Below are 17,162 nucleotides of genomic sequence, written 5' to 3'. Positions count from 1 at the left end.
AGTATGCCGTACGATATGGGCTATAGCCCACGGTCCAAAATGATGAGAAACGAGGCTAACTTTTTTTTTCAAAATTTCAAAAAACATGGGCTATAACCCACCGTTTTTTTCATTTTTCATTTTTTTCAAATCCTCAAAAATGATGAAAAACGGCGTGCCATAGTATGCCGTACGATATGGGCTATAGCCCACGGTCCAAAATGATGAGAAACGAGGCTAACTTTTTTTTTTCAAAATTTCAAAAAACATGGGCTATAACCCACCGTTTTTTTCATTTTTCATTTTTTTCAAATCCTCAAAAATGATGAAAAACGGCGTGCCATAGTATGCCGTACGATATGGGCTATAGCCCACGGTCCAAAATGATGAGAAACGAGGCTAACTTTCTTTTTCAAAATTTCAAAAAACATGGGCTATAACCCACCGTTTTTTTCATTTTTCATTTTTTTCAAATCCTCAAAAATGATGAAAAACGGCGTGCCATAGTATGCCGTACGATATGGGCTATAGCCCACGGTCCAAAATGATGAGAAACGAGGCTAACTTTTTTTTTCAAAATTTCAAAAAACATGGGCTATAACCCACCGTTTTTTTCATTTTTCATTTTTTTCAAATCCTCAAAAATGATGAAATACGGCGTGCCATAGTATGCCGTACGATATGGGCTATAGCCCACGGTCCAAAATGATGAGAAACGAGGCTAACTTTTTTTTTCAAAATTTCAAAAAACATGGGCTATAACCCACCGTTTTTTTCATTTTTCATTTTTTTCAAATCCTCAAAAATGATGAAAAACGGCGTGCCATAGTATGCCGTACGATATGGGCTATAGCCCACGGTCCAAAATGATGAGAAACGAGGCTAACTTTTTTTTCCAAAATTTCAAAAAACATGGGCTATAACCCACCGTTTTTTTCATTTTTCATTTTTTTCAAATCCTCAAAAATGATGAAAAACGGCGTGCCATAGTATGCCGTACGATATGGGCTATAGCCCACGGTCCAAAATGATGAGAAACGAGGCTAACTTTTTTTTTCAAAATTTCAAAAAGCATGGGCTATAACCCACCGTTTTTTTTCATTTTTCATTTTTTTCAAATCCTCAAAAATGATGAAAAACGGCATGCCATAGTATGCCGTACGATATGGGCTATAGCCCACGGTCCAAAATGATGAGAAACGAGGCTAACTTTTTTTTTCAAAATTTCAAAAAACATGGGCTATAACCCACCGTTTTTTTCATTTTTCATTTTTTTCAAATCCTCAAAAATGATGAAAAACGGCGTGCCATAGTATGCCGTACGATATGGGCTATAGCCCACGGTCCAAAATGATGAGAAACGAGGCTAACTTATTTTTTCAAAATTTCAAAAAACATGGGCTATAACCCACCGTTTTTTTCATTTTTCATTTTTTTCAAATCCTCAAAAATGATGAAAAACGGCGTGCCATAGTATGCCGTACGATATGGGCTATAGCCCACGGTCCAAAATGATGAGAAACGAGGCTAACTTTTTTTTTCAAAATTTCAAAAAACATGGGCTATAACTAGGGGTGCAACGGTTCAGTTAGACCACGGTTCGGTTCGAACCTCGGTATGGGGGCCACGGTTTCGGTTCGGTTTCGGTACAGTAAAAAAAAATACCCCCTTGTGAAGTGATCCCCAGGAACGCGCCCTACTGTACCCTCTACTGTACTGTACTGTACTAGTGTCACTGTACTGGCACACACGAAATCATCATATATACAGTTAATAATGTGCGTGTGTGTTAGGTTGTGCACAGGTGGTGAAAAACAACCACGCTGTTTTCATGCTCATACCCAGCCAGCCAGCCAGGCAGTGGCTTGCACCACTCAAAAAAGTTTATTTATAGCATTTTCTTTTCTTCTCTTTTTTTAGCATATATTATTTTATTAGGCATTTCTGCCTAAAGGGGGAAAAATACCTTATATTGCTATTTTAATGTGCCTTATCATTATTTTCAAGGGGAAATAAATGCACCTATGCGCTCACACGGGGCATTAAGCACATGCAGGAAAGAGGAGAGGAGAGTGTCTCCTGGGAGGGGAGTCATTCACAGTGAATGCGTCGTGTCTCAGAAAAATAGCCTACAAAAGTTTACAATAAGTCTACATGAGGATTTAAGGATATTATGCTTATATTATTAGAAGAAGGGCTTCTATCTACAGTCATGGATTGGACATGGGAGTATTTTGTTGGTACTTTTCTGACGGAATGAATGTCCTGCTGCGGGTTGTTTATGCTCTCACTCTCCCTCTTAATTAGCACTCAAACAGCGAGTGCAGATGCAGAATCAGATCTGAACAAACTTACAACGACCGTGCTTAGAAGCCTGTTGGCGCGAGGTTACTCCGCTGTGTGTGTCTCTGTGTATGACGATCAATAATTATTCCAAGAACGACGTTTAAAGACGAGTGCTGGATTCTCCTCATCATGCCGTCTCTCTCTCTGTGTGTGTGTGTGTGTGTGTGTGTGTGTGTGTAGGGGGTGGGCCGACAGAGTGCTACACTTCTGTGACCGAAAGAGTGCTAGACTTCTTAGTAGGACGGTGTGTGACCGATAGAGTGCTAGACTTCTAAGTAGGCCAGTGTGTGACCGAGAAATACATTCTTCGCAGCTGTAATAAATTAATTAATGCAAACCGAAATAGCGCGGTTCATTAGAGCGCATTGAACCGTGTATGTGGAACCGAACGGTTCGGTTTTCGGTTGAAAACCGTTGCACCCCTAGCTATAACCCACCGTTTTTTTCATTTTTCATTTTTTTCAAATCCTCAAAAATGATGAAAAACGGCGTGCCATAGTATGCCGTACGATATGGGCTATAGCCCACGGTCCAAAATGATGAGAAACGAGGCTAACTTTTTTTTTCAAAATTTCAAAAAACATGGGCTATAACCCACCGTTTTTTTCATTTTTCATTTTTTTCAAATCCTCAAAAATGATGAAAAACGGCGTGCCATAGTATGCCGTACGATATGGGCTATAGCCCACGGTCCAAAATGATGAGAAACGAGGCTAACTTTTTTTTCCAAAATTTCAAAAAACATGGGCTATAACCCACCGTTTTTTTCATTTTTCATTTTTTTCAAATCCTCAAAAATGATGAAAAACGGCGTGCCATAGTATGCCGTACGATATGGGCTATAGCCCACGGTCCAAAATGATGAGAAACGAGGCTAACTTTTTTTTTCAAAATTTCAAAAAACATGGGCTATAACCCACCGTTTTTTTCATTTTTCATTTTTTTCAAATCCTCAAAAATGATGAAAAACGGCGTGCCATAGTATGCCGTACGATATGGGCTATAGCCCACGGTCCAAAATGATGAGAAACGAGGCTAACTTTTTTTTCCAAAATTTCAAAAAACATGGGCTATAACCCACCGTTTTTTTCATTTTTCATTTTTTTCAAATCCTCAAAAATGATGAAAAACGGCGTGCCATAGTATGCCGTACGATATGGGCTATAGCCCACGGTCCAAAATGATGAGAAACGAGGCTAACTTTTTTTTTCAAAATTTCAAAAAACATGGGCTATAACCCACCGTTTCTTTCATTTATAATTTTTTTCAAATCCTCAAAAATGATGAAAAACGGCGTGCCATAGTATGCCGTACGATATGGGCTATAGCCCACGGTCCAAAATGATGAGAAACGAGGCTAACTTTTTTTTTCAAAATTTCAAAAAACATGGGCTATAACCCACCGTTTTTTTCATTTTTCATTTTTTTCAAATCCTCAAAAATGATGAAAAACGGCGTGCCATAGTATGCCGTACGATATGGGCTATAGCCCACGGTCCAAAATGATGAGAAACGAGGCTAACTTTTTTTTTCAAAATTTCAAAAAACATGGGCTATAACCCACCGTTTTTTTCATTTTTCATTTTTTTCAGATCCTCAAAAATGATGAAAAACGGCGTGCCATAGTATGCCGTACGATATGGGCTATAGCCCACGGTCCAAAATGATGAGAAACGAGGCTAACTTTTTTTTTCAAAATTTCAAAAAACATGGGCTATAACCCACCGTTTTTTTCATTTTTCATTTTTTTCAAATCCTCAAAAATGATGAAAAACGGCATGCCATAGTATGCCGTACGATATGGGCTATAGCCCACGGTCCAAAATGATGAGAAACGAGGCTAACTTTTTTTTTTCAAAATTTCAAAAAACATGGGCTATAACCCACCGTTTTTTTCATTTTTCATTTTTTTCAAATCCTCAAAAATGATGAAAAACGGCGTGCCATAGTATGCCGTACGATATGGGCTATAGCCCACGGTCCAAAATGATGAGAAACGAGGCTAACTTTCTTTTTCAAAATTTCAAAAAACATGGGCTATAACCCACCGTTTTTTTCATTTTTCATTTTTTTCAAATCCTCAAAAATGATGAAAAACGGCGTGCCATAGTATGCCGTACGATATGGGCTATAGCCCACGGTCCAAAATGATGAGAAACGAGGCTAACTTTTTTTTTCAAAATTTCAAAAAACATGGGCTATAACCCACCGTTTTTTTCATTTTTCATTTTTTTCAAATCCTCATAAATGATGAAAAACGGCGTGCCATAGTATGCCGTACGATATGGGCTATAGCCCACGGTCCAAAATGATGAGAAACGAGGCTAACTTTTTTTTTCAAAATTTCAAAAAACATGGGCTATAACCCACCGTTTTTTTCATTTTTCATTTTTTTCAAATCCTCAAAAATGATGAAAAACGGCGTGCCATAGTATGCCGTACGATATGGGCTATAGCCCACGGTCCAAAATGATGAGAAACGAGGCTAACTTTTTTTTTCAATATTTCAAAAAACATGGGCTATAACCCACCGTTTTTTTCATTTTTCATTTTTTTCAAATCCTCATAAATGATGAAAAACGGCGTGCCATAGTATGCCGTACGATATGGGCTATAGCCCACGGTCCAAAATGATGAGAAACGAGGCTAACTTTTTTTTTCAAAATTTCAAAAAACATGGGCTATAACCCACTGTTTTTTTCATTTTTCATTTTTTTTAAATCCTCAAAAATGATGAAAAACGGCGTGCCATAGTATGCCGTACGATATGGGCTATAGCCCACGGTCCAAAATGATGAGAAACGAGGCTAACTTTTTTTTCAAAATTTCAAAAAACATGGGCTATAACCCACCGTTTTTTTCATTTTTCATTTTTTTCAAATCCTCAAAAATGATGAAAAACGGCGTGCCATAGTATGCCGTACGATATGGGCTATAGCCCACGGTCCAAAATGATGAGAAACGAGGCTAACTTTTTTTTTCAAAATTTCAAAAAACATGGGCTATAACCCACCGTTTTTTTCATTTTTCATTTTTTTCAAATCCTCAAAAATGATGAAAAACGGCGTGCCATAGTATGCCGTACGATATGGGCTATAGCCCACGGTCCAAAATGATGAGAAACGAGGCTAACTTTTTTTTTCAAAATTTCAAAAAACATGGGCTATAACCCACCGTTTCTTTCATTTTTAATTTTTTTCAAATCCTCAAAAATGATGAAAAACGGCGTGCCATAGTATGCCGTACGATATGGGCTATAGCCCACGGTCCAAAATGATGAGAAACGAGGCTAACTTTTTTTTTCAAAATTTCAAAAAACATGGGCTATAACCCACCGTTTTTTTCATTTTTCATTTTTTTCAAATCCTCAAAAATGATGAAAAACGGCGTGCCATAGTATGCCGTACGATATGGGCTATAGCCCACGGTCCAAAATGATGAGAAACGAGGCTAACTTTTTTTTTCAAAATTTCAAAAAACATGGGCTATAACCCACCGTTTTTTTCATTTTTCATTTTTTTCAAATCCTCAAAAATGATGAAAAACGGCGTGCCATAGTATGCCGTACGATATGGGCTATAGCCCACGGTCCAAAATGATGAGAAACGAGGCTAACTTTTTTTTTCAAAATTTCAAAAAACATGGGCTATAACCCACCGTTTTTTTCATTTTTCATTTTTTTCAAATCCTCAAAAATGATGAAAAACGGCGTGCCATAGTATGCCGTACGATATGGGCTATAGCCTACGGTCCAAAATGATGAGAAACGAGGCTAACTTTTTTTTTCAAAATTTCAAAAAACATGGGCTATAACCCACCGTTTTTTTCATTTTTCATTTTTTTCAAATCCTCAAAAATGATGAAAAACGGCGTGCCATAGTATGCCGTACGATATGGGCTATAGCCCACGGTCCAAAATGATGAGAAACGAGGCTAACTTTCTTTTTCAAAATTTCAAAAAACATGGGCTATAACCCACCGTTTTTTTCATTTTTCATTTTTTTCAAATCCTCAAAAATGATGAAAAACGGCGTGCCATAGTATGCCGTACGATATGGGCTATAGCCCACGGTCCAAAATGATGAGAAACGAGGCTAACTTTTTTTTTCAAAATTTCAAAAAACATGGGCTATAACCCACCGTTTTTTTCATTTTTCATTTTTTTCAAATCCTCATAAATGATGAAAAACGGCGTGCCATAGTATGCCGTACGATATGGGCTATAGCCCACGGTCCAAAATGATGAGAAACGAGGCTAACTTTTTTTTTCAAAATTTCAAAAAACATGGGCTATAACCCACCGTTTTTTTCATTTTTCATTTTTTTCAAATCCTCAAAAATGATGAAAAACGGCGTGCCATAGTATGCCGTACGATATGGGCTATAGCCCACGGTCCAAAATGATGAGAAACGAGGCTAACTTTTTTTTTCAATATTTCAAAAAACATGGGCTATAACCCACCGTTTTTTTCATTTTTCATTTTTTTCAAATCCTCATAAATGATGAAAAACGGCGTGCCATAGTATGCCGTACGATATGGGCTATAGCCCACGGTCCAAAATGATGAGAAACGAGGCTAACTTTTTTTTTCAAAATTTCAAAAAACATGGGCTATAACCCACTGTTTTTTTCATTTTTCATTTTTTTTAAATCCTCAAAAATGATGAAAAACGGCGTGCCATAGTATGCCGTACGATATGGGCTATAGCCCACGGTCCAAAATGATGAGAAACGAGGCTAACTTTTTTTTCAAAATTTCAAAAAACATGGGCTATAACCCACCGTTTTTTTCATTTTTCATTTTTTTCAAATCCTCAAAAATGATGAAAAACGGCGTGCCATAGTATGCCGTACGATATGGGCTATAGCCCACGGTCCAAAATGATGAGAAACGAGGCTAACTTTTTTTTTCAAAATTTCAAAAAACATGGGCTATAACCCACCGTTTTTTTCATTTTTCATTTTTTTCAAATCCTCAAAAATGATGAAAAACGGCGTGCCATAGTATGCCGTACGATATGGGCTATAGCCCACGGTCCAAAATGATGAGAAACGAGGCTAACTTTTTTTTTCAAAATTTCAAAAAACATGGGCTATAACCCACCGTTTCTTTCATTTTTAATTTTTTTCAAATCCTCAAAAATGATGAAAAACGGCGTGCCATAGTATGCCGTACGATATGGGCTATAGCCCACGGTCCAAAATGATGAGAAACGAGGCTAACTTTTTTTTTCAAAATTTCAAAAAACATGGGCTATAACCCACCGTTTTTTTCATTTTTCATTTTTTTCAAATCCTCAAAAATGATGAAAAACGGCGTGCCATAGTATGCCGTACGATATGGGCTATAGCCCACGGTCCAAAATGATGAGAAACGAGGCTAACTTTTTTTTTCAAAATTTCAAAAAACATGGGCTATAACCCACCGTTTTTTTCATTTTTCATTTTTTTCAAATCCTCAAAAATGATGAAAAACGGCGTGCCATAGTATGCCGTACGATATGGGCTATAGCCCACGGTCCAAAATGATGAGAAACGAGGCTAACTTTTTTTTTCAAAATTTCAAAAAACATGGGCTATAACCCACCGTTTTTTTCATTTTTCATTTTTTTCAAATCCTCAAAAATGATGAAAAACGGCGTGCCATAGTATGCCGTACGATATGGGCTATAGCCTACGGTCCAAAATGATGAGAAACGAGGCTAACTTTTTTTTTCAAAATTTCAAAAAACATGGGCTATAACCCACCGTTTTTTTCATTTTTCATTTTTTTCAAATCCTCAAAAATGATGAAAAACGGCGTGCCATAGTATGCCGTACGATATGGGCTATAGCCCACGGTCCAAAATGATGAGAAACGAGGCTAACTTTCTTTTCAAAATTTCAAAAAACATGGGCTATAACCCACCGTTTTTTTCATTTTTCATTTTTTTCAAATCCTCAAAAATGATGAAAAACGGCATGCCATAGTATGCCGTACGATATGGGCTATAGCCCACGGTCCAAAATGATGAGAAACGAGGCTAACTTTTTTTTTCAAAATTTCAAAAAACATGGGCTATAACCCACCGTTTTTTTCATTTTTCATTTTTTTCAGATCCTCAAAAATGATGAAAAACGGCGTGCCATAGTATGCCGTACGATATGGGCTATAGCCCACGGTCCAAAATGATGAGAAACGAGGCTAACTTTTTTTTTCAAAATTTCAAAAAACATGGGCTATAACCCACCGTTTTTTTCATTTTTCATTTTTTTCAAATCCTCAAAAATGATGAAAAACGGCGTGCCATAGTATGCCGTACGATATGGGCTATAGCCCACGGTCCAAAATGATGAGAAACGAGGCTAACTTTTTTTTTCAAAATTTCAAAAAACATGGGCTATAACCCACCGTTTTTTTCATTTTTCATTTTTTTCAAATCCTCATAAATGATGAAAAACGGCGTGCCATAGTATGCCGTACGATATGGGCTATAGCCCACGGTCCAAAATGATGAGAAACGAGGCTAACTTCTTTTTTTCAAAATTTCAAAAAACATGGGCTATAACCCACTGTTTTTTTCATTTTTCATTTTTTTTAAATCCTCAAAAATGATGAAAAACGGCGTGCCATAGTATGCCGTACGATATGGGCTATAGCCCACGGTCCAAAATGATGAGAAACGAGGCTAACTTTTTTTTCAAAATTTCAAAAAACATGGGCTATAACCCACCGTTTTTTTCATTTTTCATTTTTTTCAAATCCTCAAAAATGATGAAAAACGGCGTGCCATAGTATGCCGTACGATATGGGCTATAGCCCACGGTCCAAAATGATGAGAAACGAGGCTAACTTTTTTTTTCAAAATTTCAAAAAACATGGGCTATAACCCACCGTTTTTTTCATTTTTCATTTTTTTCAAATCCTCAAAAATGATGAAAAACGGCGTGCCATAGTATGCCGTACGATATGGGCTATAGCCCACGGTCCAAAATGATGAGAAACGAGGCTAACTTTTTTTTTCAAAATTTCAAAAAACATGGGCTATAACCCACCGTTTCTTTCATTTTTAATTTTTTTCAAATCCTCAAAAATGATGAAAAACGGCGTGCCATAGTATGCCGTACGATATGGGCTATAGCCCACGGTCCAAAATGATGAGAAACGAGGCTAACTTTTTTTTTCAAAATTTCAAAAAACATGGGCTATAACCCACCGTTTTTTTCATTTTTCATTTTTTTCAAATCCTCAAAAATGATGAAAAACGGCGTGCCATAGTATGCCGTACGATATGGGCTATAGCCCACGGTCCAAAATGATGAGAAACGAGGCTAACTTTTTTTTTCAAAATTTCAAAAAACATGGGCTATAACCCACCGTTTTTTTCATTTTTCATTTTTTTCAAATCCTCAAAAATGATGAAAAACGGCGTGCCATAGTATGCCGTACGATATGGGCTATAGCCCACGGTCCAAAATGATGAGAAACGAGGCTAACTTTTTTTTTCAAAATTTCAAAAAACATGGGCTATAACCCACCGTTTTTTTCATTTTTCATTTTTTTCAAATCCTCAAAAATGATGAAAAACGGCGTGCCATAGTATGCCGTACGATATGGGCTATAGCCCACGGTCCAAAATGATGAGAAACGAGGCTAACTTTTTTTTTCAAAATTTCAAAAAACATGGGCTATAACCCATCGTTTTTTTCATTTTTCATTTTTTTCAAATCCTCAAAAATGATGAAAAACGGCGTGCCATAGTATGCCGTACGATATGGGCTATAGCCCACGGTCCAAAATGATGAGAAACGAGGCTAACTTTTTTTTTCAAAATTTCAAAAAACATGGGCTATAACCCACCGTTTTTTTCATTTTTCATTTTTTTCAAATCCTCAAAAATGATGAAAAACGGCGTGCCATAGTATGCCGTACGATATGGGCTATAGCCCACGGTCCAAAATGATGAGAAACGAGGCTAACTTTTTTTTTCAAAATTTCAAAAAACATGGGCTATAACCCACCGTTTTTTTCATTTTTCATTTTTTTCAAATCCTCAAAAATGATGAAAAACGGCGTGCCATAGTATGCCGTACGATATGGGCTATAGCCCACGGTCCAAAATGATGAGAAACGAGGCTAACTTTTTTTTCCAAAATTTCAAAAAACATGGGCTATAACCCACCGTTTTTTTCATTTTTCATTTTTTTCAAATCCTCAAAAATGATGAAAAACGGCGTGCCATAGTATGCCGTACGATATGGGCTATAGCCCACGGTCCAAAATGATGAGAAACGAGGCTAACTTTTTTTTTCAAAATTTCAAAAAACATGGGCTATAACCCACCGTTTTTTTTCATTTTTCATTTTTTTCAAATCCTCAAAAATGATGAAAAACGGCGTGCCATAGTATGCCGTACGATATGGGCTATAGCCCACGGTCCAAAATGATGAGAAACGAGGCTAACTTTTTTTTCCAAAATTTCAAAAAACATGGGCTATAACCCACCGTTTTTTTCATTTTTCATTTTTTTCAAATCCTCAAAAATGATGAAAAACGGCGTGCCATAGTATGCCGTACGATATGGGCTATAGCCCACGGTCCAAAATGATGAGAAACGAGGCTAACTTTTTTTTTCAAAATTTCAAAAAACATGGGCTATAACCCACCGTTTTTTTTCATTTTTCATTTTTTTCAAATCCTCAAAAATGATGAAAAACGGCATGCCATAGTATGCCGTACGATATGGGCTATAGCCCACGGTCCAAAATGATGAGAAACGAGGCTAACTTTTTTTTCCAAAATTTCAAAAAACATGGGCTATAACCCACCGTTTTTTTCATTTTTCATTTTTTTCAAATCCTCAAAAATGATGAAAAACGGCGTGCCATAGTATGCCGTACGATATGGGCTATAGCCCACGGTCCAAAATGATGAGAAACGAGGCTAACTTTTTTTTTCAAAATTTCAAAAAACATGGGCTATAACCCACCGTTTTTTTCATTTTTCATTTTTTTCAAATCCTCAAAAATGATGAAAAACGGCGTGCCATAGTATGCCGTACGATATGGGCTATAGCCCACGGTCCAAAATGATGAGAAACGAGGCTAACTTTTTTTTTCAAAATTTCAAAAAACATGGGCTATAACCCACCGTTTTTTTCATTTTTCATTTTTTTCAAATCCTCAAAAATGATGAAAAACGGCGTGCCATAGTATGCCGTACGATATGGGCTATAGCCCACGGTCCAAAATGATGAGAAACGAGGATAACTTTTTTTTTCAAAATTTCAAAAAACATGGGCTATAACCCACCGTTTTTTTCATTTTTCATTTTTTTCAAATCCTCAAAAATGATGAAAAACGGCGTGCCATAGTATGCCGTACGATATGGGCTATAGCCCACGGTCCAAAATGATGAGAAACGAGGCTAACTTTTTTTTTCAAAATTTCAAAAAACATGGGCTATAACCCATCGTTTTTGTCATTTCGTCATTTTTTTCAAATCTTCAAAAATGATGAAAAACTGCGCGCTATAGTATGCCGTACGATATGGGCTATAGCCCACGGTCCAAAATGATGAGAAACGAGGCTAACTTTTTTTTTCAAAATTTCAAAAAACATGGGCTATAACCAGGGGGGCAGTCAGACAGATATTTTGTGAAGCCACTAAGGAAATGAAAGTTCATATAATGGCCTGTTGTGGCGCTGTCATTGGGCTCAAAAAAACCCATAGCCCCATAGAAGTCCATGTATTTGGGCCCAACTTCACCTAGACTGTATTACCTTAATAAACATGGTCATGAATACTTTTTTCTTCCAGTCACTAGTTTAAAGTCTCATTTCTAATGTCATAATATTCTTTTTGGATAATTATGGTCCCATTTATAAAAAAAATGACTATAAAGTCGCGCATGTTCTGAGGGGCGTGGCTACCGTTACAGTCTATGAACGGGATCCCCCACCCACTCGAGTCAAAATAAAAACCAACGAAGAAGAAGGGGGGAAGTCCCGCCTCGTTGTCTGGGCCAGCCAATGGCCAGCTGGGCCCAAACGGATCTAGAAAGATGGCGACTTCCATTGCAAGGACTGACAGGCTTCATTTTACGTTCATGTTAGACCCGCGGAACGCTTTGTCCATATTTTTTACAGTCTATGGCTATAACCCACCGTTTTTTTCATTTTTCATTTTTTTCAAATCCTCAAAAATGATGAAAAACGGCGTGCCATAGTATGCCGTACGATATGGGCTATAGCCCACGGTCCAAAATGATGAGAAACGAGGCTAACTTTTTTTTTCAAAATTTCAAAAAACATGGGCTATAACCCACCGTTTTTTTCATTTTTCATTTTTTTCAAATCCTCAAAAATGATGAAAAACGGCGTGCCATAGTATGCCGTACGATATGGGCTATAGCTCACGGTCCAAAATGATGAGAAACGAGGCTAACTTTTTTTTCAAAATTTCAAAAAACATGGGCTATAACCCACCGTTTTTATTCATTTTTCATTTTTTTCAAATCCTCAAAAATGATGAAAAACGGCGTGCCATAGTATGCCGTACGATATGGGCTATAGCCCACGGTCCAAAATGATGAGAAACGAGGCTAACTTTTTTTTTCAAAATTTCAAAAAACATGGGCTATAACCCACCGTTTTTTTCATTTTTCATTTTTTTCAAATCCTCAAAAATGATGAAAAACGGCGTGCCATAGTATGCCGTACGATATGGGCTATAGCCCACGGTCCAAAATGATGAGAAACGAGGCTAACTTTTTTTTTCAAAATTTCAAAAAACATGGGCTATAACCCACCGTTTTTTTCATTTTTCATTTTTTTCAAATCCTCAAAAATGATGAAAAACGGCGTGCCATAGTATGCCGTACGATATGGGCTATAGCCCACGGTCCAAAATGATGAGAAACGAAGCTAACTTTTTTTTTCAAAATTTCAAAAAACATGGGCTATAACCCACCGTTTTTTCATTTTTCATTTTTTTCAAATCCTCAAAAATGATGAAAAACGGCGTGCCATAGTATGCCGTACGATATGGGCTATAGCCCACGGTCCAAAATGATGAGAAACGAGGCTAACTTTTTTTTCCAAAATTTCAAAAAACATGGGCTATAACCCACCGTTTTTTTCATTTTTCATTTTTTTCAAATCCTCAAAAATGATGAAAAACGGCGTGCCATAGTATGCCGTACGATATGGGCTATAGCCCACGGTCAAAAATGATGAGAAACGAGGCTAACTTTTTTTTTCAAAATTTCAAAAAACATGGGCTATAACCCACCGTTTTTTTCATTTTTCATTTTTTTCAAATCCTCAAAAATGATGAAAAACGGCATGCCATAGTATGCCGTACGATATGGGCTATAGCCCACGGTCCAAAATGATGAGAAACGAGGCTAACTTTTTTTTTCAAAATTTCAAAAAACATGGGCTATAACCCACCGTTTTTTTTCATTTTTCATTTTTTTCAAATCCTCAAAAATGATGAAAAACGGCGTGCCATAGTATGCCGTACGATATGGGCTATAGCCCACGGTCCAAAATGATGAGAAACGAGGCTAACTTTTTTTTTCAAAATTTCAAAAAACATGGGCTATAACCCACCGTTTTTTTCATTTTTCATTTTTTTCAAATCCTCAAAAATGATGAAAAACGGCGTGCCATAGTATGCCGTACGATATGGGCTATAGCCCACGGTCCAAAATGATGAGAAACGAGGCTAACTTTTTTTTTCAAAATTTCAAAAAACATGGGCTATAACCCACCGTTTTTTTCATTTTTCATTTTTTTCAAATCCTCAAAAATGATGAAAAACGGCATGCCATAGTATGCCGTACGATATGGGCTATAGCCCACGGTCCAAAATGATGAGAAACGAGGCTAACTTTTTTTTTCAAAATTTCAAAAAACATGGGCTATAACCCACCGTTTTTTTTCATTTTTCATTTTTTTCAAATCCTCAAAAATGATGAAAAACGGCGTGCCATAGTATGCCGTACGATATGGGCTATAGCCCACGGTCCAAAATGATGAGAAACGAGGCTAACTTTTTTTTTCAAAATTTCAAAAAACATGGGCTATAACCCACCGTTTTTTTCATTTTTCATTTTTTTCAAATCCTCAAAAATGATGAAAAACGGCGTGCCATAGTATGCCGTACGATATGGGCTATAGCCCACGGTCCAAAATGATGAGAAACGAGGCTAACTTTTTTTTTCAAAATTTCAAAAAACATGGGCTATAACCCACCGTTTTTTTCATTTTTCATTTTTTTCAAATCCTCAAAAATGATGAAAAACGGCATGCCATAGTATGCCGTACGATATGGGCTATAGCCCACGGTCCAAAATGATGAGAAACGAGGCTAACTTTTTTTTCCAAAATTTCAAAAAACATGGGCTATAACCCACCGTTTTTTTCATTTTTCATTTTTTTCAAATCCTCAAAAATGATGAAAAACGGCGTGCCATAGTATGCCGTACGATATGGGCTATAGCCCACGGTCCAAAATGATGAGAAACGAGGCTAACTTTTTTTTTCAAAATTTCAAAAAGCATGGGCTATAACCCACCGTTTTTTTTCATTTTTCATTTTTTTCAAATCCTCAAAAATGATGAAAAACGGCATGCCATAGTATGCCGTACGATATGGGCTATAGCCCACGGTCCAAAATGATGAGAAACGAGGCTAACTTTTTTTTTCAAAATTTCAAAAAACATGGGCTATAACCCACCGTTTTTTTCATTTTTCATTTTTTTCAAATCCTCAAAAATGATGAAAAACGGCGTGCCATAGTATGCCGTACGATATGGGCTATAGCCCACGGTCCAAAATGATGAGAAACGAGGCTAACTTATTTTTTCAAAATTTCAAAAAACATGGGCTATAACCCACCGTTTTTTTCATTTTTCATTTTTTTCAAATCCTCAAAAATGATGAAAAACGGCGTGCCATAGTATGCCGTACGATATGGGCTATAGCCCACGGTCCAAAATGATGAGAAACGAGGCTAACTTTTTTTTTCAAAATTTCAAAAAACATGGGCTATAACTAGGGGTGCAACGGTTCAGTTAGACCACGGTTCGGTTCGAACCTCGGTATGGGGGCCACGGTTTCGGTTCGGTTTCGGTACAGTAAAAAAAAATACCCCCTTGTGAAGTGATCCCCAGGAACGCGCCCTACTGTACCCTCTACTGTACTGTACTGTACTAGTGTCACTGTACTGGCACACACGAAATCATCATATATACAGTTAATAATGTGCGTGTGTGTTAGGTTGTGCACAGGTGGTGAAAAACAACCACGCTGTTTTCATGCTCATACCCAGCCAGCCAGCCAGGCAGTGGCTTGCACCACTCAAAAAAGTTTATTTATAGCATTTTCTTTTCTTCTCTTTTTTTAGCATATATTATTTTATTAGGCATTTCTGCCTAAAGGGGGAAAAATACCTTATATTGCTATTTTAATGTGCCTTATCATTATTTTCAAGGGGAAATAAATGCACCTATGCGCTCACACGGGGCATTAAGCACATGCAGGAAAGAGGAGAGGAGAGTGTCTCCTGGGAGGGGAGTCATTCACAGTGAATGCGTCGTGTCTCAGAAAAATAGCCTACAAAAGTTTACAATAAGTCTACATGAGGATTTAAGGATATTATGCTTATATTATTAGAAGAAGGGCTTCTATCTACAGTCATGGATTGGACATGGGAGTATTTTGTTGGTACTTTTCTGACGGAATGAATGTCCTGCTGCGGGTTGTTTATGCTCTCACTCTCCCTCTTAATTAGCACTCAAACAGCGAGTGCAGATGCAGAATCAGATCTGAACAAACTTACAACGACCGTGCTTAGAAGCCTGTTGGCGCGAGGTTACTCCGCTGTGTGTGTCTCTGTGTATGACGATCAATAATTATTCCAAGAACGACGTTTAAAGACGAGTGCTGGATTCTCCTCATCATGCCGTCTCTCTCTCTGTGTGTGTGTGTGTGTGTGTGTGTGTGTGTGTAGGGGGTGGGCCGACAGAGTGCTACACTTCTGTGACCGAAAGAGTGCTAGACTTCTTAGTAGGACGGTGTGTGACCGATAGAGTGCTAGACTTCTAAGTAGGCCAGTGTGTGACCGAGAAATACATTCTTCGCAGCTGTAATAAATTAATTAATGCAAACCGAAATAGCGCGGTTCATTAGAGCGCATTGAACCGTGTATGTGGAACCGAACGGTTCGGTTTTCGGTTGAAAACCGTTGCACCCCTAGCTATAACCCACCGTTTTTTTCATTTTTCATTTTTTTCAAATCCTCAAAAATGATGAAAAACGGCGTGCCATAGTATGCCGTACGATATGGGCTATAGCCCACGGTCCAAAATGATGAGAAACGAGGCTAACTTTTTTTTTCAAAATTTCAAAAAACATGGGCTATAACCCACCGTTTTTTTCATTTTTCATTTTTTTCAAATCCTCAAAAATGATGAAAAACGGCGTGCCATAGTATGCCGTACGATATGGGCTATAGCCCACGGTCCAAAATGATGAGAAACGAGGCTAACTTTTTTTTCCAAAATTTCAAAAAACATGGGCTATAACCCACCGTTTTTTTCATTTTTCATTTTTTTCAAATCCTCAAAAATGATGAAAAACGGCGTGCCATAGTATGCCGTACGATATGGGCTATAGCCCACGGTCCAAAATGATGAGAAACGAGGCTAACTTTTTTTTTCAAAATTTCAAAAAACATGGGCTATAACCCACCGTTTTTTTCATTTTTCATTTTTTTCAAATCCTCAAAAATGATGAAAAACGGCGTGCCATAGTATGCCGTACGATATGGGCTATAGCCCACGGTCCA

This window comes from Protomyctophum bolini, assembly GCF_963924005.1.
Source record: "Protomyctophum bolini genome assembly, chromosome: 2".
NCBI lineage: Eukaryota > Metazoa > Chordata > Actinopteri > Myctophiformes > Myctophidae > Protomyctophum > Protomyctophum bolini.
Note: the sequence above shows the minus strand (reverse complement) of the source record.